Below are 25,989 nucleotides of genomic sequence, written 5' to 3'. Positions count from 1 at the left end.
CCCACCACCTCCCACCTTCTGAAAGGAAGGGCTCAGGTTCCTTTGAATCAGGAACTAAAAATAAACCCTAGTCCTGGAGCCCTGTCCTTCCTCAGCCCCCTGCAGAGAAAAGGAGAGTTCAAGTTCTCAGCTGCCCCTGGGGAGGGCTGCCTCCCTCCACCCGTGACTCTCAACTCACTACCCAGGGCCCAGTGGTCTCTGTGCCCTTCTTGGCCACAAATTCCCAAGGGGAGCTCAGAGGCATGCAGGGGGGCAACCCAGATTATTTCCACTTGGGGCCTGACATTTTCCAGGTGGTTTTCAGGAAATGTAGGTGAGTGGGAAAGGCCTTAGGCAGGTGGTACCAGCTCCCTGGTCCTGGATCTGGGGGTAAGAATGGGTAGTCCAATGACAATTCTCCCTCATTAAAGGGTTCCCAGGTAGATGGGAACTTCAGGGCAAATGGTGACAAGAATTCTGTGAGAGGTCCAAGCAGTATGCAGTGTGCTGTGACAACACAGGGGGAGGAAGAGTAGGCCAGTGTTGGAGGATACAGGGCTTAGAAGGGGCTTTAGAGAAAAGAAGGTGTTTAAAAAAGGGCTGGAAGAGAAAGGAACCTGACAGTTGGAAGTAGAGAGAGGAAAGTCCAGGACGCTCGGACAGCACAGGCAAAGCATAGAGGGTACCAGGATGAAAGCTGGGTATGGGCAGAGAGAGACTCCTATCTGTTTTGTTCACAGCTGTACCCCTGACACTTGGCAGAGTCCCTGGTGCATACTAAATACTCAATAAATATTTGCTGGGTGAATGTGTGAAGCAGAGCAATGACTAAAGACATTTGGGGCCTAAGCAAGGACCTTCAGGAGAGGTAGGCTGCAAGGCCCTCATCTCTGTAAACCCACCCTCAGAAATGTAGTTGTTGAGGAGAAGAACCTCCTTCTTGTATGAAAGGAAATAGGAAGCCAAGGCCATGCTAGGGTAGGGTCCCTTGGAGCAATGACAGCCAGTATCAGAGCTCAGGCCATGTGGGGCAGAAGATCTCTCCTTGGGCCTCCAGCTGAAGTTGGCAGCTAAGTCCTCTAGAAACAGGACGATGACAACCACAGGGCTCTGACTCTACAGAACCCAAGTGACCCCTGGAGAGGCTTTAAGTCAGGCTGAAAGTCACCATGCCCAGTCCCAGCGCCTAGGACATCTTACAAAGTGAATTAAAACAACACATAAAACCAATAAATACAACACAATGCTCTCAGCACTTGGAGGCCTTTTCATGCAACTGAAAAGAATGAGCAACTAGATAAGAAAATAGCCCATGGTGCCGGCCTGGAGCCACAGAACACTGCAGAGCCAAAAGCAACCCAAGAGGTTGTGCCCTGTCTCCCCAGGGAGGATAGGGAAGCCCAGAGAATGGAGGGGATTCACCTAGGGCCAGACAGCAAGTAAGAGCTGAGCCTGGGCCAAACCAAGAGCCCTATGAGTGATGGGCCAAACTTGGAAAACCATGTCCTGTGCTTTAAGCCTAGACCAGGGTCCAATCCCAATCCCACCACTGGCTAGCTGTGTGAACTTGAGCCTGAGCTTTCCATCTCTGAGCCTCAGCTTTCTCATGTAAAATGGGATCCTAACAGGTGCTGCGCAGGGTTCTGGTGGACTTGCCAGAGATGGTACATCTTACACACCAGGGGCTACAGAGATTAAACTCCCCCACCACCACCACCACCAAGCGCCCCAGGATCCTCCCCCTGGCTGTGCTAGATGTAAAGGAACATCCATGCTTTACATCTCTGAAGTTCAAAGCCGATGAGTATCCAGGGAGAAGGACTCATGGGAATTTAGGAAAGGAAAAGGGACAATCACTTCACAGGCTTCAGCATAAAAACAAGGTCCCAGGACCAGGGCTTGTGTCTGAGACTCAAGAACATGCTGATGTGTTCAAAAACACACATGTGTACTGACCGTGGCTTTGGGCCCAGCCTCTGCCCACTGCCAAGGCTGGAGAGTAGCCAGCAAAACTCCTGCCTGTCCTGCTTCATGTACTGGGGGTGGGCAGGGCCAGGCTGAGCCTCAGGAGAGAAGAGAAAAGAGCCGCCCCAGGGAGAACAGCAGCTCCGGGGGTCCTCTTGGGCCGGCCTAAGGAGTATTTTATCATATTTGGAATATAAAGCTACTAGAGTCAGAACATCAGTCTTTCCTATTTAGTGAAGAGAAGTCAATATTTGCAGAAGCACAATCAATAAACACAAGCTACCCCACGTTAATCAGATAAACTTAGGCTTTTAAGGGAAGAAGGAAGCTGAAGCAAAGCTTCTGCACCCCCAAACTTCAAAGGCCAGGATGGCCTGCAGCACCCCTCCCGCCTTGATCTGGGAGACTGGTACCACTGCACAGGCAGATGGGCCTTACCTGTGGGTCTCAGGAGGCTCCAGTGATGTCCCTGCCACAGGTAGAGGACGAATCCCTAGGCTCATAGAAAGTTGTCAGGGGCCAGGACACATGTGCCAGCATCCTGCAGGGAGAAGTGGAATGGGAGGTTGAGAGTCTGGGAGGTGAGATTCCCAGACTTTCTGATCACTCCAGCCAATCTGACTGGGAGGCAGGCAAAGCCAGGCCTCCTCTTGAACCCCATATGCCAGAAACCAACAGTCCTGATGGACCAGGAAGGCTGAACAAGGGACATTTGACTGAAGGAATCTCCATTTACAAAAGGACCCAGGCAAGGATGCATTCAGGGAGCAAGTTCCTAAAAACCATTGCACCTCAACATTGCCCGGTGCCCCTGGAAAACTGCCCTGGGAGCCGGAACTGAGACTCAGGAAAACTGCCCTGGGAGCCGGAACTGAGACTCCCAGTATACACTGGAAGCCCACCCCCAGCTCTCCATCTTAAACCTGACGTTTTTCACCCATGAATACTGTTGGGATTTAGAGGACTTCAGACTGCAGAGGGGAGGCAAGAAAATTAGACAAAGCAGGAAGAAGAGTGGGAGACCCTTGACCCCGGATGCCGAGAGGAATAAGGGTATGGGCACTGACTGGGATGATAAGATGACTTCCAGCCTTCCTGGAAAGCCTCTCCAGCTGGGCAGAGTGTGATATGATGCCCACCTTTGCCAAGTGTCCAGAGGCAAGAGATGAGCCCACAAAACAAAATGAAAAAGGTGGACGAATGGATTTCCAGGGAGTCTTGAGTCTAACAAACCTCAGAGATGACAGATTATTAACAGGCACCACTGAAGCTGCCAACTAACCCAGGGCTCCTATGGGGACCAGAGACAAGCCCATAACCCCCACTGTAGCTCAACACACATTCTAGTTTGCCTGACACACCTCTAAGCCTCCTATGCCCAGAGAGCAGGCGGCAGCCCAGGAGGTCCTCCAGTGACCAGGACAAGAGGCAGGTCCCCTGCAGACCATGGAGAACAGGATGTTCCAGGAACCTGTGCCCATTCAATCCCTGCTTTGAGGGCTGAGGCCAGGCACAGGGACTCCTAAGACAGCTGGCTGTGCCTGGGAGGGCCAGCAGCCCCAACATAGGTGAAACCAGAGGGGAATGAACCATGCAATGGTGGCTGGCAGAATGGGGGACAGAGTGGTGTGGCTGCAGGAAGCTTGGCTCTTCACACGCCTGTCCGATTCTGCAGTGCCCCCATCCTGCAGTGTGCTGTGTCCTGCACAAACACCCCAAAGAGAAGCTGCGGCCAGTGGTACAGATGCCCATGTGGAGATGAGTGTGTATGGAGGTGTGCACATGCAGCCGTGGAGAGATTCTCTCTCTGGGCACACTCATATACACTAACCCCCCCAAAAAAAACAAAGCACCCCAGGCTCTCCAGGCCCTGAAGCCTCTCCTTCACAAGCCACCACCTGCTGCAGGGAGCCAGGCCTCTTAGTGATTTCTGTTCCTTAGCTTCCATCAGGACACCTTCCAGTGACCCTGGGGTCTTCCAATTCTGGAAGTGAGGAAACCCATTGGGAGAGTTGAGGGTTCACCATGGTAATACACCAGTCAATGGCCAGCCCATTTATTTGGTAGGCCAGCCTGCTCCATCCCACCAAAATGCCTCTCCATGGGTGAGAAGGGCATCGGTGATTCATGCCCAGTAGAATTAGATCTGCAGGGGCTGTGAGAAAAAGGCACTCTTAGAACACAAAGAGGGGGCACTGCAGGGAATTGTGTTTCTTATAAAAAGTATTTCAAGTGCAAAAGGTGAAGGGTGAAAGGGCAAGCTACTTGGGGAACAGATCACCAGGGACAGGGGGCTCCAAACATCAGGGGAAAGAAAAAAACATACTACTGGCTAACTCAGTTTTCTCCCAATGACCCTGACATAAATGGCAGAAAGTGGATTGCTCCACTCCCCTAAGGGGAAATGGAAAATCACAACAGAACACAATTCCCTGCTGAGATTTGTAGTGTGTATGTTCCACACACATGTAATCATAATCCTAGGAAGGGAGTAGGGGGGACCCAAAACCAAATAATACATCTTGTGTTGCTGTTTTCCAGGAGCAAAAAGAAAACATTTCATTCCTTTAAGTTGTAAATCTAAATCTTCAATATGCCTCTTGAATGATTCGGAAAATATCAGTGGGGGGAAAAAAAAAGAAAAACAAAACGAAAACCACCTTGGGAGACAAGAACAACAGACGTCAGAATTGTGTTCCTAAAAATGTTTCAGCTCCCTGTCTCTGTTTCAGTCCATGGAAGCAAATTAGTAAGTGAATCTGTTTCTCTATACAATTCCTATTAATAGAATATCAGTCTCTCCTCATCCCCACTAAATAAATGTCAAACAAACACTTAAAGAAGACCGGTTTGACGGGGTGCCAGATTACTAGCCTGCCCAGACGTCCGCATGTCTCAGGCTGGCCCTGGTGCAAAGCCTAAATTCCAAATGAGTGGGTAGTGCTGCCAAAGTGAGATGCTGCTGTCTCCATCGGCCGTCAACATGGAGACCGCAAGGCAGGTGGCTGAGGGATGGGAAAGAGACCCATACATAAGGGAGGTGGCACCAAAGCAACCTGTCCAGGGTGCTGACACCAGAGCAGGGCCTTTGACTCTATGTGGAGGTTTGCTTCCTAATTTTTTTTTAATTCAGGTATAATTCACATGCCATAAAACCACCTTTTAAAGTATATGGTTCAATGTCTATTTGCAAGGTGGTACAACCATCACCATTGTCTAATTCCAGAACATTTCATCACCCCATAAAGAAAAACTGTACACATTAGCAGTCCCTTCCCATTCTCCCCTCCACCAGCCCGTGGCAACCACTAATCTGCCTTTATGGCTGTGCCTCTTCTAGATATTTCTTTTTTTTTTTTTTTTTAATTGCAGTTTTGATTTGACTGGGCCAAGTTTGAACCCACCACCTCTGGCATGTGGGGCCGGTGCCCTACCCCTTTGAGCCACAGGCGCCACCCCTCTTCTAGATATTTCACATAAATGGAATCATACACCATGTATCCTTTTGTGTCTGGCTTCTTTCATTTAGCACAATGTTTTTAAGGTTCATCCACATCATAGCACATGTCAGTGCTTCATCTCTTTTTATGATCAAATAATATTCCATTATATAAACAGACCAGGTTTGGTTCACACACTCATCAACGGATGGGGTGGGGGGGTTGTTTCGACCTTCCGGCTATTGGGAATAATGCTGCCGTGAACATTCGTGTAGAAGATTTTGTGTGGATGTACAATTTCCATTCTTTTGGGTACACACCTAGGAATTTGCAATTTTTTTTTTTTGTAGAGACTGAGTCTCACTGTACTGCCCTCAGGTAGAGTGCCGTGGCGTCACACGGCTCACAGCAACCTCTTAACTCTTGGGCTTACGTGATTCTCTTGCCTCAGCCTCCCGAGCAGGTGGGACTACAGGCGCCCGCCACAACGCCCCGCTATTTTTTGGTTGCAGTTTGGCCGGGGCTGGGTTTGAACCCGCCACCCTCGGCATATGGGGCTGGCGCCCTACTCACTGAGCCACAGGTGCCGCCCGGAACTTGCAATTTTTAAATAAAATAGTATCACTTAATTTAAAACAAGTAATGTACCTATATTTGGGAAACTTTCAAAACTCAAAAAGATGAGTACAGGGTGAGAGATTCTCTCTTGTTCCTGCTCCCCAGAGGCAAATTCCAGTTTCTGATTAATCCTCCCAGAGGCAGTCAACATGTACCCAGCTTGCTTTATTTTAAAGATAGCTGGCATGAGAGGAACTCGGCAACTAGATCATGGGAATCAGCCTACTAATGCTGGGGAAAGGGCATAGTTCAAGTGTCATCTCTACCTGGATGTCATCGGTAGAGGAGGCCGCGGAATCAGGTACCGAGAGAAGGTGAGCAGGCAAGTGGGCGCTGAAACTTGGCTTGCTGCTTCGTGGCTGTGACCACTCACCTCTCTGCATTTCAGTTTCTTTGAAGTGCACACTGGTACCTACTTCACAGAACCTCAGTGAAGAGTCAATGAATTAATGAAAGCAAGTGCTTACTATCACACATAGCACATACCCTGTTTTCCCGAAAATAAGACATCCTCCGAAAATAAGACTTACTTACAGGAAAGATAAGACATCCCCTGAAAATAAGACCTAGTGCGTCTTTGGGAGCACACCTTAAAATAAGACACTGTCTTATTTTGGGGAAAACAGGGTAGTAAGCACCGGGTGTTTGCTACTGCTGTAATTCCTATTCCTCCACCTCACGGAGCTTCCATGTAGGGAAATGCAGGGGGCACCCCCTAGGCATAGTTATGGTGTACAGCACACAAGCCCTGCGTGAGGGCCCAGCAGCAGGGCTCCGGGAAGGTCACAGTGGCTGGGCCACATCTCCAGCTCCACACCTGCTGCTCCAGGCCTTCTGAGAGGCTGTCCCAGTCCTCGCCCCCTCCCATAGCCCTGCACTCTCTCCACACCACACAGAACTATAGGAAGAGCCTCTAGAGTCTTGGGCAGGTGGGCTGGTATCCTTATTTTTTAACCCTCGTCCCTCTCCCCTTCCTGCTTCTTCTCTCCGTGTTCTCAACAAATACTTCGAAGTGGAGTTTCTCTTCCAAAGCTCAGACTGTTGGAGGCAGCAGGGAAACCCACAGAGACCTTCAGAGTGGAGAGACCTCCAGTGAGGACGGAAGCATTAGCAGGCCATTAGAAAGCTGTTAGGAGCTATTTTTCTCCCTGCTTGGTAAATGGTAAAGGCAGAATCCCCCAAACAAAACCCTGGCCCGGAAAAGCAGAGCAGGGAAAGGAAACTGAACAATGCCTCAAGCATACAGAAGTTCATGGGGGGGAAGGGGGACCAACACACACACACACACACACACACACGCACGCATAACAAAGAGAAGAAATTCTTAGCCTGCAGCAGTTGGTAGCGTTATGTAAAATCCCAAGCCCACAAAAATATCATTTGGATGATAAAAAGTTAAATTTAGCTGAGTACAGAGTGACTAATACTATGAGGGAGAGGCAGCACCCCCAGTTGCCTGGAGCTGATACAGCTGGCTTTGAGAAACTTTTGACAAGTAACCAGGGCCTTGTGCAGCACAGAATAACAGATTATGTAATGAGAGGCACAGCCATCAGCAATATAAAACACAAAGATGGACTGCAGCCTTCTCCAAGGAAGGGGACAGCTGGGGTCTGGCTTGAGGGACTCTAACAGGACCCTGAGTCAGGAAGCTTGGGCCATGGGAATCTGGTAGTCTAGACCAGAGGTGTCCAAGGGCAGAGATAGGCCGTGGCTGGGTTTGTGTGAAAGGCTCTGCAAAGATCTTTTCCCAGAGTGTAGCAGACTGTTACTTCAGTGGCCTTTAATGAGCCACGCCCTTTGCATATCACCTGGACCTGTGGCTTGTTTTAGCCAGCTGAATGGGGTAGAAGTTACCCCATGCGAGATTCGTACCTAAGCCCTAGGCAGCGCCACAAACAGATGCTTGTTCACCCATGTCCACAGCAGCGCTATTCACAATGGCCCAAAGATGGCAGCAACCCCAGTGACCAGGGATATATGGACTGATAAAAAGAATGTGGTCTATCCATACAAGGAAATATCACTCAGCCTTTAATAGGAAGGAAATTCTGACCCATGCTACGACATGGATGAATCTTGAAGACGTTAAGCCAAGTGAAAAAGACAGTCACAAAAGGACAAATACTGTATGATTCTGTTTATAGGAGTTCCCTGGAGTCATCAAATTCATAGAAACAGAAAGAAGGACAGTGGATGCCAGAGGCTGGGGGAGGGGGTAAGGGGAATTGGTATTTAATTGGGGACAGTGGTTTAGTCTTAGATGAAAAGAGTTCTGTGAATGGTTTTTCAACAATGTGAATGTACCTAAATGCTACTTTGCTGTATACTTAAATATGGTTAAAGTGGTAATTTTACATTATGCATATTTTACCACAATAAAAAATTAAGGGGAAAAAGAGGAGAAGAAGAAAGAAGCCATGGCAGCAGCCCAGATGCTTCTCTATGTGTATACTCTGGGGGAAGCCACAGCCATGTCAAAAGTCAATTCCCTGGAGGTCCCCAAGCTGTGAGAAGCCCAAACTAGCCATGGGGAGAGGTTCCGTGCAGGGGAACCAATGCTACCACAGCCAACAGCCCTAGCAGATCCAGCCAGGCACCAAACACTGACCTGCCAGCTAGGGGAGTGGGGCCACCTCGGAAATGGATCCTCTACCTTAAGTCAAATTGCCCCAGGTAACACCAGTGGAGCAGAGCTGAGCTAGCCCCACCAAATCCTGCCCTAGTTGCCACATCATAAGCCAAAAAAAAATTTTAAAGGCTGGTGTTCTAATTCACTAAGTATGGGTGTACGATGTTATACAGCAATAGATGACTGATGATGGCCAAGCTTTCTAATGGGTTTGCAGTAATCTGTTTCTTGAGCCTTGAGCCACAGGCACCGCCCATAATCTCTGTTTCTAATGTGTGACGCATGAAGCCCTTTTGCACTCTCACGTACAAGTTGCGGAAAGAAGATAGTGCTTAAATGAGTCTTAGGAAGAGGCTCATCCTCCTGTCCCACCATCCCAAGAGTGAATGTTGAAACAAAGCTGGTGCTGTTTTGAACAGCCACTGTGAGCGAGACCACAGAATTTCTCCAATGATCCAGAGGAGTAAGCAGATCATCAGGTGATCAAGCTGTCAAATCTGTGACTCTCCAGCTCCTTGCTCAGAGCAGGGATTTGCACAATGTTGACAGAGATGGGATTCTATGTGCAGAGAAATGCTCCCTGGTGTGCTGGGGCTGGGGCTAGCATTTTAACTGGCTGACTCGGGGTAAGTTGGCTCCCCTCACTGAGCCCCTGTTTCCCCATCTGTGGTGTGAGGAGCTTGGATTGCATGATCTGTAAAAGACCTTTCTGTTCAGCTCCAGCTCTCTGCAACCCCATGGCTTTGACAGAAGGCAACGCTGACAAGTAATATAAAACCCTGAACCCAGTCCAATGACTCACCTCCAGGTTTACAAGGCAGACACACTCACTGGGCTCCTCAGGTATGTCCCCTTGGAGCCCTGCTCCCTTCTCTGTGTCCTTTGTGGGTTTTTTAATTCATTCCGCAATTTCTTCTTCCCGTGTCACACTCTGGCCCTGGACTCCAGGTGAGGCTATGGATGTGTTCTGTGAGCAGAGGTGCACCACTCCCAAGCCTGGCCCCTCTAATACCTCATGCTATCCTCCATGCCTCCTCTTTCTCAGCTCTTCAGTTAGCTGACAGCACAGATCCAGTGGAAGACTCCAAGGGAGCTCCTGGCCACAATGTAAGAGGATCCTGGGTCCCCAAATCGTCACATGGAGGACACCCACAGAGCATCCAATTCAACTAAGGCAAGAGTGAGGACAAGCTTTGATTGTGATAAGCCATTGAGACTAGGAGATTGTTACAGCAACTGGCATTACTTATCCTCTTATCCTGATTAATACATTCACCACTCTGATACTATGTCAGATACATGAATTGTATACAGAAGAATTACACCTAGGCCTTAATCTTGACCCTTTTAGAACTTCAGTCTAGTTCTGCACCCTGTTGATCATATGCTGAGCACATGATGGGAGCCTGTTCATGTTATTCAAGCTCTACCCCACACTGCCTGCTTCCAAAAACCCTACAGCATAGGCTTACTACATTTCCCCCCAAAACATGAGAGGAACGAACAAAGAAACCAAACAGGAAGGAGAAAATCCACACCAAGATTCCTAATAGAGGGCAATCTACAAATGAATAAAAATCTTGGCCTTTTGCTTCCTATTAGACAAAGCAAAAAGGGAAATATGCTGGGTCACAGAGGAAAACATACCAGTTCCTGGTGAGAAACTTTAGGCTTGGAAGGAGCCGTGAGAGGAACAGTTCACGGGTGGCCATGTGAGGGAATTTGTGTCAGGGCAGGAGGCAGCAAGAGGACACCAAGCTGGCCCTGAAAGCTGTAGGGACAGATTTGTAGTCCTGCCTGCGGCCTCACTGGATCTTGACGGAGAGCTCCTTAGAGTAATTCTTCATCCTCGTTAATGTCAACACGGCAGCACCATGATAATGATGGAAAATATTTACATACCGTACTACTGATGGGTTGTTTGGACCATCTGGCTACTGGATGCGGTAAGTATTGTCAAACACATGGCCCTTCCACAAACACTGTGCCTTTGTGCTGAAGGAGGCCAAGCTGCAGGGACTTGAAACAGTGTCACTCAGCCCATCTCTATCATACTCTTGACCTTGGGAAAGCAAAGAGGCCACCTCCTGCTCATGTCCCCATAGCCTGTGCCCACTGTCAGCTTCGGTCACCTGCAGATTGGGAGCAGGTTTCTCTGGCTCCCACCCCTGGGTCTGTCTGGGCTCTGCATTGATAATGACAGTCTAACTTCCCTTTTTCAAGGGCCTCTTCAGAACTCAAGTGTTCTGAATAAGACTTCACGCAGAAGATAGCTCCGTTTCCGAGGCCACCTGGGGGAGTTCTCCAGTGATCTCATCGGACTGCTGGGAATTCTCAGAGGCAAATTCAGAACAGTTCATTTGTATTTGAAGCAGCTTCTGCTAAAGCTCTGTCACGCTCTGGAGGTAAGGACAAGGATTAAGTATCACAACTTCAGAAGGATGGAGGATGGTGACTTAACCTCACCTAAATGAGAATTTCCTTCTTTTTTTTTTAAATCTCAATCTTAAAATTATTTCTTCAAAGATATCTACATGAGAATTTCTTCCTTTTGTTCTTATAACTCCATGAGTTCTAATACTAGGCAGAATACACAGGGTTTGGGTTTTTTTTTGTTTTTTTTTCCAGGTCACTGTTAAACATTTTTCTTTTCAGTTTGGGAGTTGGGTGGGTTATTTTATTATTATTTTCCTAATTTTAGTAAAAATTTTTTTTTTTTATTGTTAAATCATAGCTAAAAGTAAAAGTTCTTAATGGAAAGTATATGCCCACCACCCCCTGAGGAGGCTGTGTCACCTGAGCAATCACACTACCCAGTGAGGGCAGTTAAGTCACATTACCTGCTTGAACACTAGTAAGTGAAAGGAAACTCATCTCAAGTGCCTTATAGCCTGCTGGGGTTTGCATCATGGCTGACAAGGGCTTCTGGAGGGGGCACACCTGCAGGGAAGGTCTGCCTTTATTTTTGTCAAATATGAACCTACAGAGTTAAGGTTGTTTTATAATTAATACCCTCTAAGATTTAAAATGCCCCAACCGGGCAGCGCCTGTGGTTCAAGGAGTAGGGCGCCGGTCCCATATGCCGGAGGTGGCAGGTTCAAACCTAGCCCCGGCCAAAAACCAAAAAAAAATAAATAAAATAAAATAAAATGCCCCAACCAGACTCAGTGCCTGTAGCACAGTGGTTACTATGCCAGCCATATACACTGAGACTGGCGAGTTCAAATCCAGCCCAGGCCAGCTAAACAACAATGACAACTGCAACAAAAAAAATGGCTGGCCGTTGTGGTGGGTGCCTGTAGTTCCAGGTACTGGGGAGGCTGAGGCAAAAGAATCACTTAAGCCCAAGAGTTTGAGGTTGCTATGAGCTGTGATGCCACAGCACTCTACCCAGGGCGAAAGCTTGAGACTCTGTCTCAAAAACAATAAATAAATAAAATGCCGCAACCAAAGTTTTCAAGGCCTGGGCAGTATACAAACTGGGCCAACTCTGACTCTGCCCGGCTATGTGAACCTGGGCTGCCACCTCATCTCCTGGGATCTGTGTTTTGGCTGTGCAATGACAGGTAAGACAACATGACCCTGGTTTAATGGTGGCTGGGATGCACTCGCCCAGGGCAGGGGTCTCTCTGTGGTCAGGGGTCCAACCCCAGGGTCTTCCATAGGACTAATGCTTCTCTCTCTGCGAGTAGGGTGAAGACCACAGACCTCACATGTCAAGAGACAGCATGGAAAAAGTCAAAGCCCTTGGCCAGATGCCACATGAGGCTCATTCACAGTCAGAGGCACACCCTGGTCAGAGTGAGAGTGAGCACACATCCACACCCTTTAATGGCACCGAGACTTGATGGCATGTGTTTCCTGAGAACAACTATGTCTGGGATGACAACCTTCACTGGTAAAACACTCAGCACCTCCATGAGGCAGGATGGCCATGCAGAGGCCAAGCCTTATCTCTGCAAAGCTCCTCCTCGAGGGGCAGACCTTGAGCTAGAGGTTGTACCCTCTGAGCACCTACTCTGAGCCACCATGTACTTCTAGACAGACATCTGCTCTGCTCACCTATTTCTACATGAAAACTGGACAAGTGAACTTTCTACAAAACTCATCTGAGCACCTGGGGAAACTGGACCCACAAGCAGATCACTTGGTGCTTCACTTGTACCAGGCTCCAAAACAACCTGCAGTGGGCCAGGGACACATGTCTTATTTAAACACAAAGAAATGAGACACCGCAGGGTGAACACAGTACCTCAGGACAGGGACAGTGAAGCCAGCTGCAGGCCTCCCAAGTGAGAGAACAGGATCTTTTCCCAGACCATGCAGCTGTTGCAGACTGATCCCAAGCTCCTCTCCACTGGCTCCCAAACTCCAGTCAGCAGAACAGTGCTAGGCCTAGCCAACCTCTGACCAGTTCAAGGTGAACTGAGAACAACATGGTTAATGGGCCAAGTTGCTCAAGAAGCTCAGCTTATCTTGATTCTTAGATTACATCTATCCCACTTGGTTTGTTCATTTGTTTTTTGAGACAGAGCCTCACCCTGTCATCCTAGGTAGAGTGCTGTGGCATCACAGCTCACAGCAGATGAGCTTGTGGTCTCTTGGGCTCAAGTAACCCTCTTCCCTCAGCCTCCTCAGTAGCTAGGACTACAGGTGCCTGTCACAATGGCCAGCTGGTTTTTTTATTTTTAGTAGATACGGGGTCTTGCTCTTAGCTAGTCTCAAACTCCTGAGCTCAAGCAATCTACCCACCTTGGCCTCCCAGAAGGCTAGGATTACAGGCGTGAACCACTGTGCCCAGCTATCCTACTTCTTAGGATACCTAAGAAGATCTTTTGTTCATGAGACGATGGCTGCAGTGAGTTACAGCTCTTTTGTGTGCATAGTTAATATGCATAACATAACATTTACTATGTTAACCATTTTAAGTGTACAGTTCAGAGGTATCATGGGCACTCACAGTGCTATGCAACCATCACCACCATCCTCCTCCAGATCATTTCCATCTTTTCAAATTGTACTCCATCCCCATCAAATATTAACTGCCTAATTCCTCCCCACCCTCTGTCCCAGTCCTGGTAACCTCTGAACAGTAGCTCTTTAGAAATAATGTCTTTATAGGGGCAGTGCCTGAGCTCAGTGGGTAGGGCGCCAGCCCCATATATCGGGGTGGTAGGTTGAAACCTGACCCCAGCCAAACTGCAACCAAAAAATAGCCGGGCGTTGTGGCGGGCACCTGTAGTCCCAGCTACTCAGGAGGCCGAGGCAGGAGAATCGCCTAAGCCCAGGAGTTGGAGGTTGCTGTGAGCCGTGTGACGCCACGGCACTCTACCAAGGGCCATAAAGTGAGACTCTGTCTCCACAAAAAATAAAAACAAACAAAAGAAAGAAAGAAAAAGAAATAATGCCTTTATAGATCTATGAAATCCAAGTCACAGGCCTCCTGAGGTTTCTTCTGGGCACGTCTGAGTGAAATTTTTGGTCAGGTCACACCTACTGAAATACGGCAAGTGCCTGGTGCTTCTTAGACACCTGGGTGATGGAGAAGACGACAGAAGAGAGGCCAGGCAGTGCCTCCTCCACCCTCCCACTGGAACGGAACCTTCCAGAACACAACCTGACTATAGGAATCCAAAACCCAGGGGCCCCTCTGGCATGTAGAAGTTGGCATCTAACCGGAACAAACAGTCTTAACCAGCTATGTCAGGATTACTCCACAGTCTGCCCTTTGTGGTCAAAAAGGCTCTCACACAGAAGGAGTTTTTCCCAGATTTTCATTATACTTAAAAGCTCTTCCTGGCCTGGGGTTTGAGGTTAAAAACCAATGCCTTGCACTCACACAGTGTAAGTGGGAATGTAAATTGGTACTACCTTTATGGAGAGCAATTTAGCAACAGCTAACAAAAATAAAAGAGAAACACCCTTGACCCAGCAATTCTACTTCTGGCAATTTATTCCACAGATGAGAGGGTATATTTGCATGAGAACCCACGTACAGGGATATTCGCTGCAGTGCTGTTTGCTTCCCATCTTCTGCTATTACAATCTGAGGCTCCATTCACGGGGAACTGGCTTAACAAATGAGGGGCTACCAATCAGCACAGCACCAAGCCCACCACTAACGGAGTGGGCCACTCGACATGCGCCAACAGAGAACCATCTCCAGGAAGACTTACATCTTGTGAAGCGGAAAAAAGCAGATGCACAGCGGTAGGCAGCCATTTGTGGGTTTTTTTTTTTTAAAGTAATATATATTCATATATACAGAGAATCTCTCCAAAAGAGGACACAGACAAAAAACTAGCAACCATAGCTGTCTGGGGAAGGAAAGTAAGATATTGAAGACAAGGGTGTAGAGAAGTGCTATGTTTGCCTGTATACCCTTTCCAGTTTGGTACCAAACATAACATATTACTTATCCAAATAATTTTAAAATGTCACATACGATCTCTGTATTTTATTACTTAACTATAATCTATAAATTTCTAAGTTCCATACATCAAGAAATGATCTAATTTATCTTCAGACTCTTGCCAATGTCCAATATAATGTTAGGCACAGCTTTTTGAGTGGTTTGTAATTTGCAATTATTTCTTAATAAAGAATGAGTGATTAACAAATGAACAGTGAAGAAAAGCACCAGAAAAAATTATATTCTTTGAATACTAGAAAACTGTGAGCCCTGAATTGTTAGGGAAGGAAAAGGTTGAATAGAAGCAAAAACACTAAGTTAAAACTGGACATCCAGGACCAGGCTGGGAGGACAGCTTGAGGTCAGGGGTTGAAAAGCAGCCTGAGCAAGGACAAGACCCATTTCTATCAAAAAGAGAAAAAAATTACCTGGGCATGGTGGCACACACCTGTAGTCCCAGCTACATAGGAAGCTAAGGCAGGAGGATTGCTTGAGCCAGGAGTTTGCGGTTTCAGTGAACTACAACGTTGCCACAGCACTCACTTTGAGACTCTGTCTCCAAAAATAAACATAATAAGAATGGGCATTCTGGGCGGCGCCTGTGGCTCAAGGAGTAGGGCGCCGGTCCCATATGCCCTAGGTGGCGGGTTCAAACCCAGCCGTGGCCAAAAAAAAAAAAAACCACACACACAAAAAAAGAATGGGCATTCTGGTACATAGAGTAGATTCAGTTATATCAAATGGCACCTGTGGGGCGGCGCCTGTGGCTCAAGAACTAGGGCGCTGGTCCCATATGCCGGAGGTGGCGGGTTCAAACCTAGCCCCGGCCAAAAACCAAAAAAAAAAAAAAAAAAGACAAATGGCACCTGTGGCTCAAGGAGTAGGGCGCCGGTCCCATATGCCGGAGGTGGCAGGTTCAAACCTACCCCGGCCAAAAACCAAAAAAAATGATGACACATACCATTGATAGTGCAACAAAGATTGATGTTCCAGAGTTAATTTTATAGGAGTTTTTAAATTTTAAACCCTAACAAGCTGTTTTTGTTTTTGTTTTTTGAGACAGAGTCTCAAAACCCTGGGTAGAGTGCCGGGGCATACAGCTCGCAGCAACTTCCAACTCTTGGGCTTAAGTGATTTTCTTGCCTCAGCCTCCCAAGTAGCTGGGACTACAGGCACCCACCACAACACCCAGCTATTCTTTTTTTTGTTGCAGTTGTCATTGTTGTTTTAACTGGCCTAGGCCGGGTTCGAACCTGCCAACCTCGGTATATATAGCCGGTGTCCTACCAACAAGCTATGGGCACCACCCCTAACAAGTATTTTATGTTAAAAAAAAAAAATGCCGGGGCAGCACCTATGGCTCAAAGGAGTAGGGTGCCAGACCCGTATGCCAGAGGTGGTGGGTTCAAACCTAGCCCCGGCCAAAAACTGCAAAAAAAATGCCAGCCAATACTGAATGTTTCTTTTGGAATAGCAGAATGCACAGAAAAGAATGGGTGGCCCAAACAATTTTAAAAGACACCTTTTAAAACCACACAATGGCCTACCTTTTCATACAGAATCAGAAAATAGGCCTAAAAAATAATCTGACACTTCAGTGAGTTGACCATCATTTTTACAGGTGGGCTCTCCTGGGATCAATGCATACCCAGCTTAGGAATTCTCATCCTATTAATCTTTGACTCTTGCCCCATGCCCTCCACAAACCAGCCTGTACAGCAAGATGGCCTGCTTGGTGATCAGAGGCCACCTGGCACCTCAGACCACCAAGCTCCAAGGGAAAAGCTGTCAAAAAGCTTAAGGACTTTAGTCCCAGGAGAATTACACCAGCCCCCCTCAGATGGTCCTACAAACAACTGTGCTTAAAATAAGTAGCAAAACCACACTGAAGCGAGAAAAAAAAAAAAAAAACTAGGGAGGAGAGAGGACAACTTAGAAAGAAAGTATGACTGGCTGAGGGGATCACAGTCACGCATATCAACACCCCTCCGACAGCCCAGCTCATGACTTCTTTGCCTTCCTGGTGTAGCCCCCATCAGCCGAATGACTCAACGAACCCTCCAAGACTTGAGATAACTCTGGTGTCTTCTGTCAACTGAAAAATGAGATATTACCTTTGAGAAAGGTCAGGACAATGATGAGAGGCTGGCTGATGGGTCCTCACATGAGTGATCAGGATGTGGCAGTGTCCATGCTCTGATTTCCAACAGAAGGGAATGACTTACTTGATTCCAACAAACAGATTCTGCTCACTAGAGTGTTGCTGAAACCATGCCCTCACTTTCAATCCCACGGCAGCCTTGGGGATGCCAGTACAGGAAGCACAAAGCAAAAGGGAAATTCTCAGAGTCCTCCCACCCCAAAGATACATGGGGAAGGGAGAATGGTTCATCTCTCAAGTTGCATTCATCTTCTAGGAATGGTGTTGAGCTTGAGATAATGGACTTCCAGGCTCTGTAATAATGACTTAATGGTGCACAACTGTGTTCAAAACATCCTGGGAGAGTCCCCAGAATAACCCCTCTGAGAGATGCAGACCACTCTGCATCACACCACTTACCCACTGCCCTCCATTTCCTGGGAGTCAGGCCCAGAGGCGCCAGCAGCTGCCTGAACTGCCTAAGTGTTACTCTCGTTTCTAACCAGAAAATGAGGCCACGGGTTCACTGACACCCAAGCCAAGCGGTGTCAGAGGTGCTCCTTTCCAATAAGTTCACCAGTGGTTTCTACTGACACATAGGAAAGCCATGGCATTTGTTTACTTATTTCTTATTATTATTTTGCAACTGGCTGCTGTATTGTCTTATTACTTCTAATTATGTTTTAGTTTATCTACTTTAAAAACCCAAGATGACCATTGTATCCACTTAAGACATTAATTTTGCAATATCTTATCTAAGAGCTATGTCTGCCTCTTTTTCTAGTCTAGTGCATTGGCTTAAATCTAGAATAATGACCAATAATAATGAAAGAAAGCTTGGGCATGGTGGCTCATGCCTGTAATCCCAACACTTTGGGAGGCCAAGGTGGGAGGATTGCTTGAGCCCAGGAGTGGGAAACCAGCAACATAGGGAGACCCCATCTCTACAAAAAAATTTTTTAAACTAGCCAGCATGGTGATACATGCCAGTATAGTTCCAGCTACTCAGAAGGGTAAGGCAAGAGGATCATTTGAGCCCAGGAATTTGAAGTTGCTGTGAGTTATGATGATGCCACTGTACTTTACCCAGCCTGGTTGACAGTAAGACCATGTCTTAAAATAATAAAATGATTAATAACAATGAAAAAGGAGGCATGCTTATCTTGCAACATACATTAAAGGGAATATGTCTTACAGCAGTGCTTTCTATTAATAGGTATTATTTGGCCCCAGAATGCTTTTTTTGATCCAATAACCAGGAGCATTCTATGTTCCTTAAATATACTTTGGAAAATGCCGCTAGGGTGTTTGGCTATTAAGGATGAAGTCAGTAGTAATTGGGGATACTCCTCATCACATTGAAATCTTTGCCTATTCCTCAATCTCTATGTTATTAAGAGTAGTGAGACATGTGCAAAGGCATGTGCTTATAGTCCTAGCTACTTGTGAGGCTGAGAGGAGTAATTGAGCCCAGGCTGGGAAACACAGTAAGACCCCATCCTATCTCTAAATAAAAAATAGTAGATGTTAAACTTTATCATATGCTTGTCTGGCATCGATCGAAAGCATCTTAGTTGTTTTATTTCTATTTTTCCTATTAGTACATCTCCTCATATCTAATCAGCTCTTAATATTTTTGAGGCTAGTCTACAACCCAACATAATGAGTACTGTGCTGGGTGTTTGTACTGGGGGAACACAGAGTAAGACACAGAAAAATACAAAGAGTTCTTCCCTACAGAGGACAGGATGGAAATGCACCTGCACACCATCTGAAAAGCAGGCTAGTACTTGTGAATTGATGTGTCACACACAGGACACGGCCCCAAGAACTAATCACACAGGGCTTTCTGCAGGAGGTGGCACAGAGCATTTGGGGATAGGCTGGAAATGGGAGCCCAGGGGCACGTTTTCCTGGCCCACAATTTTCTAAGCAGTAAAACAGTAGAAATATTTATAGACTGAAAGAGACTTTTGGAGACACCCAGTTCAGCCTCCTTCCTTTGCACAGAGGCTGAAGTTCAAAGAGGGGAGCTGGGGCGGTGCCCGTAGCTCAGTGGGTAGGGCTCCGGCCGCATACACCGAAGCTGGCAGGTTCAAACCTGGCCCAGGCCAACTAAAACAACAATGACTACTGCAACAACAACAAAAAATAGCCGGGCATCATGGTTGGCGCCTGTAGTCCCAGCTACTTGGGAGGCTGAGTCAAGAGAATCGCTTAAGTCCAAGAGTTTGAGGTTGCTGTGAGTTGCGATGCCACGGCGCTCTACCCAGGGCCCTGGGAGACAGCTTGAGACTTTGTCTCAAAAAAAAAAAAAAGCTGATTGGTCGGGTGTGGTGGCTCACACCTGAAATCCCAGCACTCTGAGAGACTAAGGTAGGTGGACTGCTTGAGCTCAGGAGTTTTGAGACCAGCCTGAGCAAGAGCAAGATCCAGTCTCTAAAAATAACTGGGCATTGTGATGGGTGCCTATAGTCCCAGCTAGTTAGGAGGCTGAGGCAAGAGAATCACTTGAGCCCAAGAGTTTGAGGTTGCTGTGAGCTATGATGCCAGAGCACTTAACACCATGGCAACTGACTGAGACTGTGTCAAAAAGAAAAAAAAGAGGGTGCTGATTCACCCAAGGTCATTAAGCCATCCTTACCTCTTTCTTGGCTCCAAGAGAAAGAGGAAGATAAACAAAAAGGAGCTTTGAGACGTTGGGCAGATAGGAAGAGAAAACCCATAGATCATGCCTTTCCCTGTAATAAATATTACTGCTTCTACCTGGAAAAAGTGGCTGAACCAGGAGGTGGCCAGAGTGTCAGGCTCAGGGTGTAGAAGCCAAAGGTAGGAAGGGCTTGGGTGGAAGGAAGGGGATGATCCTGCCGGTCACACTCAATCATTCATTCCTTCAACAACCATGGAGACTGTACTAGGTTGACGAGTGTGAAGCTGTGCTTGGTCCCCAAATTCATGTCCTTCTCAGACACTCATGTGACTTTACTTGGAAATAGGGTTATTGCAGACATAAGTAAAGTGAAGTCACAATGGAGTAGTGTGAACCTTAAATCCAACTGGCTAGTATTCTATTTTTTTTGTGTGTGTGTGTTTTTTTTTGAGACAGTCTCATTATGTCACCCCGGGTAGAGTACAGTGGCATCATTATAGCTCACCACAACCTCCAACTACTAGGCTCAAGGGATCCTCCTGAGTCAGTCTCCTGAGCTGGGACCACAGGCACCCACCATAAGGCCTGACTAATATTTTCTATTTTGGTAGAGACAGATTCTCCCTCTTCCTCACGCTGCTCTAGAACTCCTGACCTCAAGTAATCCCGCCTTGGCTTCCCAGGGTGCTGAGTTTATAGGCATGAGCCATTGCACCCAGCCACATGGTTGGTGTTCTTAAGAGAAAAAGAGGCAGAAGAGAAGGAAGGCAACTGTGTGATGATTAAGCCAGAGACTGGAATTGTGTGTCTACAAATCAAGGAAGGCCAAGGATTGCTGGCAACCATCAGAAGATAGGGGAGAGGTCCTCTCCCTCGCAGCCCCTAGAAGGAACCAACCTGCTAACACTTCATTTTGGACTTCTGGCCTCTTGAACTAGGAGAAATATATTTCTGTCATTTTAAGCCAACCAGTTTGTGGTCCTTTATTATGGTGGCCCCAGGAAACTAACATAAAGTCACAACAAGGCTCTGTAGGCTGCGCTGGGTGAAGAGGCTCTAAAAGGCAGAGAGAAGATTCCAGAAGCATCACCCTCACTCTCTGCCCCATTCAGTGGGCCTCATCTGCCAGCCACACCTCCCACCATGCCTCTAGTACCCCCTGCAGCCTCTGCACAAAGTCCTGAAAGATGAGGCCCTTGTCCACAGTGACTGCTTGCTGGAAGGGACCACCACTCAGGCCAGGCACAAAGATGAATCCAAGGACAAGGATGTGTACACGTGCACATGCATGTGTGTGCCTGTCCATCTGTGCACGTGTGCGTGCACACATGCAGGTGTGTGCTTGAGTGCACATGCATATACGAGCCTGTCCATGCCTGCATGTGCATGTGTGCATGTGGGTACTTGAGTGCTCCTGCGTGTGCGTGCCTGTGCTTGTGTGTCTGCGTGCGTGCGCGTGAGTATGAGATAGAGACTGAGAGATGCTATTCCTGCTGCTGCCTCAGCTCTGGGACACAGCCCTGAGTGAAGACGGTGCCACAGTCATCCTGTGCCTCGGTTGGTCTGGATTAGGGATGCGGAGGCCAGGTTGAAGGTGTGCTTGGTGCGCTGGGCAGGCTCACTTCACTTCGCAGACCTTCATTTCCTCATTGGACTAGCTGGGATGATCATTCCTGCCCTACCCACTTCTCTGCACCTGGTAACATAACAGACTTGTAATGCTAGTGCTGTGTGTGTGTGTGTCTGTGTGTGTGCAGTAATTCTTGTGATGCTGAGGTTACCCTCAGGAGATTATCTAGGTATTTTTCTCCTACTCCTTTTCTTTCTGCTTTTTCCTGTACTTTGACTTCTCCATTCGAAAGCAGAGAAAGAGGAAGTTGAAAGGAATAGTATTCTGGGCGGCGCCTGTGGCTCAGTCAGTAAGGCGCCGGCCCCATATACCGAGGGTGGCGGGTTCAAACCCAGCCCCGGCTGAACTGCAACCAAAAAATAGCTGAGCATTGTGGCGGGGGCCTGTAGTCCCAGCTACTCGGGAGACTGAGGCAAGAGAATCACTTCAGCCCAGGAGCTGGAGGTTCCTGTGAGCTGTGTGACACCACAGCACTCTACAGAGGGCCATAAAGTGAGACTCTGTCTCTACAAAAAAAAAAAAAAAAAGAAAGGAATAGTATTCTAATCCTTTCCATACATTATAATAAAAGATATATCAAGGGAGGTTGAAACAGTCAACTACCTACTGTGTCATTCTGTCCCACAGAGTTCATGAAAATACTCAAATACCCTCTCTTCTTTCTTCTGTCATGTCATATTCACAGCCCTACCTCTGGTGGGAGATGACTCTGGTGCATTACCTCCATCCCCACCATGGCCATAACTGAGGCGCCGAGTGGTTAAAATGTTTGTCTAGAGCTGCATATCCAGTGAGCACCAAAGCTGGACCTAGAGTGGAGTTCCCCTGAGCCTACAGCCTATATTCTTTCTTTCTGCTGCCTCGCGCACAATGGCAGGGTTAAAGCAGACAAATGGCCCTGGAGCCATCTCTGGGGCTCTTCTGGGACCTGCCTCTTCCCTTTCTTTAAAATCTCAAGTTTGGCTGTTATCCAAGAAATAGAAACTAAAAAACAGAACATAACAAGTGCTGGAGAGAATGTAGAGAAACTGGAAACTTTGTGCACTGTTGGTAGAGATTTAAGTGGTATAGTCGCTGTGCGGTGGCGTGCGGTGGCTCCTCAAAAGCTTAGACATGTGTTAGCATATGACCCACAAATCCCAGTCCTCGGTCTATACCCAAGAGAACTGGAAGCAGACACTCAAACAGGTCCTTGTATATTAATACCCATAGCAGTGCTAATCATGATAGCCAAAAAGTGGAAACAACTCAAATGCCCAGCAACAAATGAATGGTTAAAGAGAATGTGTTCTATCCATATTGTAGAATACCGTCCCGGCCACAGAGAGGAATACAGGCCTGACACACACTACTGCATAGATGGACCTTGGAAATATGCTAAGTCAGAGAAGCTAGACACAAAGGATAATATGGTATGATCCCACTTACAGAATAAACAAGTTCACAGACAGAAAGTAGAATAGGAGTTACCAGAGGTTGGGGACAGGAGGTGGGAGTCATTGCTTAGGAGGTACAAAGCTTCTTTCTGGGATGATAAAAATGTTCTGGAAATAGAGAGTGGTGATAGTTCACAATATTGTGAATGTCCTTAATGCCACTGAACTGTACACTTAAAAATGGTTAAAATGGAAAAAGAAAAGAAAAAAATGGAAAAAGGAGAGAATACAAAAATCTCAGACTCGTAGGGCTGCTCATGGATACTGCTTAGAACCTTGAGTGTCTCTTGGGACCAATTGCCCCTTGCTCTGCATTTATGGAGCACATCATTGTCCCAGGCACTGGGAGAAGTGGTCCCAAACACGTGACCTGGCCAACACCTCCCAGCTCAGCACCTCCCCTGCCATGCTCTTGGGAAGGGTGTTCCCAGCAGTTAACAGCCATGCCTGGTCGTTGTGTGTGAGTGACATCTGTCTCTGTGGAACACTGGTGCACCTGACAGTGGGCATGTTCTTTTATGGCTCTCGCTTGCTGTCAGCAAGTGGAAAGATAAATACCTTTTCAAAGAGCACATGCCAACTGTGCACAGGCCCTGGTGTCCACAGCTGCAGAGCAAGTGGGAGATGGCTCTGCCAAGCGGCAGGTGTTTCCGTCTCTGAGGAACAGAGTACTGTTGGGTGTGCTGAGAACACAATAGACTCCACACAGACAGCGTGGGTCTGCAGCAAGGAACTGCCACAGACATGCTGTCAGACCTTGAGCAGATCACTCATTTTCTTGGGGCTTCTGTTTCCTCACCTGCCCCTGGCTGGGATTGAGGTTTAAAGAAAAGTACAGCCAGGCACAATGGCTCACACCTGTAATCCTAGCAACATGGGAGGCCAAAGGGGGTGGATTGCTTGAGCTCACAAGTTCGAGACCAGTCTGAGCACAAGCAAGACCCCATCTCTACTAAAACTAGAAAAACTGAGGCAAGAGGATCGCTTGAGCAATAAATAAATAATAAGAATGTACATGAAAGTGCCCAGCACAGTGTCTGGTACCTCCCATAGCTTGATATGCACTCACACGCACATGCACACATGCATGAACACACATGCGCATACAACTAAGAAGTTCCAGGAAGGCACAAGACCCCCTGTCCTTGCTGGCAGGAAAAGCTTGCAGCCTTATGGGATACCAGCTCAGTATCTCCATAGTGACAGAATGGTAGAGGCTGGGGGCTAAAAATACCACCTCTACCTGCTGAAACCACGCCTGTCTACTCAGCTCCAGTCCAGCTGTGTGGGGGCTCCGCAAAGCTTGGGAGCCTCCTCTGAGCCATAAGACCAGGTGATGGCAGACCCAGGACCTGGGTAATGTGATGGAACACTGGTACCCCAGAATCTTTACCAGTGTCCTGCTTTAGCAGGGTCATTGGACTAATGGGAGACATGGGACGTACCAGGAAGCCCTCTGGGCACAACTGTTCCTACACACACAAATGCTTCCTTCATGCCAGGCCACAGGGAGGCTCCTCTCAAGCCTTGAAAACAAAAATGTTCCTTCTAAGGTATGCCCTGGGACAGGTTTTCCCACTTAAATTTTTTTTTTAAAGTTTTACAAAATACTTAGATTCCTAGGTTAAGTAGAGCCTACTTAAGTCCAAAAAGCTTATTTAACTCAGTGGGTTCATTATATACTGAACTATGAAAAGCAGCACTTCAGCATAAAGCTCAAGCCAAGTGGCCCGGATTTGAACCCATGAGCCATGAGACCTTGAAAAAGTTTTCCCAGCTATACAATGGAGTTAACTTCAGAGGGTTGTTGTGGAATTAAGTGAAGACCTGGCCCAGAGTAAATGCCCTAATAAATGCAGGTACTGTACCTAATAGGCCTGGTAGGACATCTACTCAGATATTGCGTGGTATAGGGGGATCATGTTTTGTTGGTGGGCTAGGCTTGGAACCTAACCATGTAAATGGGCATTCCCATGAGCAGCAGCCTTTTTCAGTGCCAGCTGTGCAGGCAGAAACTCCCCACACCAGCCAGCATCTACACATGCTGAATTAAGCTTGGCCGCACCCAGCCTAGACGGCCACAAAGGCAGAAGTCAAGCAGGGTTGTCCACAATGAAAGTGGGACACTTCCAAGTGGAAGGAACAAACCTATAGGTAAACCTATAGGTTCAGGTTTCATTAAACAATAAACACAAAAAGCAAATATAAAAGGTCTTTATAGCTGGAGAACACTATACTTTTCATTTTACATATTTTTTAATTCTTTAATTTTTTTTTATTTTACTGTAATAAGCACACTTAACATGAGATCAACCCTCTTAAGCTGTGAAGTGTACAATAGATAATCATTGACTCTAAGTACAACTGTTATGCAGCAGATCTCTAGAGCTTATTCATCTTGCTTGACTGAAACGTTGATTAGTTGCTCCCCATCAGCCCCTGGCAACCACCATTCCACGCTCTGAGTCTGCTGTGTAAGTACAAGCACTCAGCATTTGTCTTTCTGTGACTGGCTTATCTCATTTAGCATCATGTCCTCAGATTCATCCTCGTTCTCCACGTGGCAGGATTTCTTTCCTTTTTATTTTTATTTTTTAATTTTTAAGAAAAGAGGTTTTCTGTGTTGCCCATGCCAGAGTACAGTGGTATAATCATAGCACACTGCAGCCTTGAACTTGTGGGCTCAAGTGATCCTCCTGCCTCAGTCTCCTGAGTAGCTGGGACTACAGGTGCGGCCTGCCACATAGGTTTAGGATTTCCTTCTTTTCTAAGGCTAAATAATATTCCACTGTATACATATGCTACATTTTCTTTATCCGCTCATCAGGAGATGAACTTTTTTATTATTTTTTAATTTAATTCATTTTATTTTATTTTTTTGGAAATGTGGTCTCACTCTGCTGCCCAGGCTGGAGTGCGGTAGCATCATTACAGCTCACTGCAACCCTGAACTCCTAAACTCAAGCAATCCTCCCACCTCAGCCTTCTGAGTAGCTGGAACTATAGGTACACACCACCATGCCCATCTAATTTTTAAAATTTTTTTGTAGAGATGGAAGTCTCTTGAAATGTTGCCCAGGCTGGTCT

At 47.1% G+C, this 25,989-nt stretch overlaps 1 protein-coding gene across 6 annotated transcripts in view; it reads right to left on the bottom strand.

Annotated features, from left to right (window-relative positions):
* PITPNM2 (phosphatidylinositol transfer protein membrane associated 2) overlaps positions 1–25,989 on the bottom strand; it is a 147,109-nt gene that overhangs the window by 108,001 nt on the left and 13,119 nt on the right. For all 6 annotated transcript variants that reach the window (XM_053587916.1, XM_053587911.1, XM_053587908.1 and 3 more), the window contains exon 2: positions 2,383–2,485. The gene's annotated coding sequence lies outside the window, so the exon portion shown is untranslated. The remainder of the gene's footprint in view (positions 1–2,382; positions 2,486–25,989) is intronic.

Source organism: Nycticebus coucang, chromosome 4 (genome assembly GCF_027406575.1).
Source record: "Nycticebus coucang isolate mNycCou1 chromosome 4, mNycCou1.pri, whole genome shotgun sequence".
In the NCBI taxonomy this organism is placed as follows: Eukaryota; Metazoa; Chordata; class Mammalia; order Primates; family Lorisidae; genus Nycticebus; species Nycticebus coucang.
The sequence above is the reverse complement of the archived record's forward strand: the minus strand, read 5'-3'. Positions and strand labels throughout refer to the sequence as shown.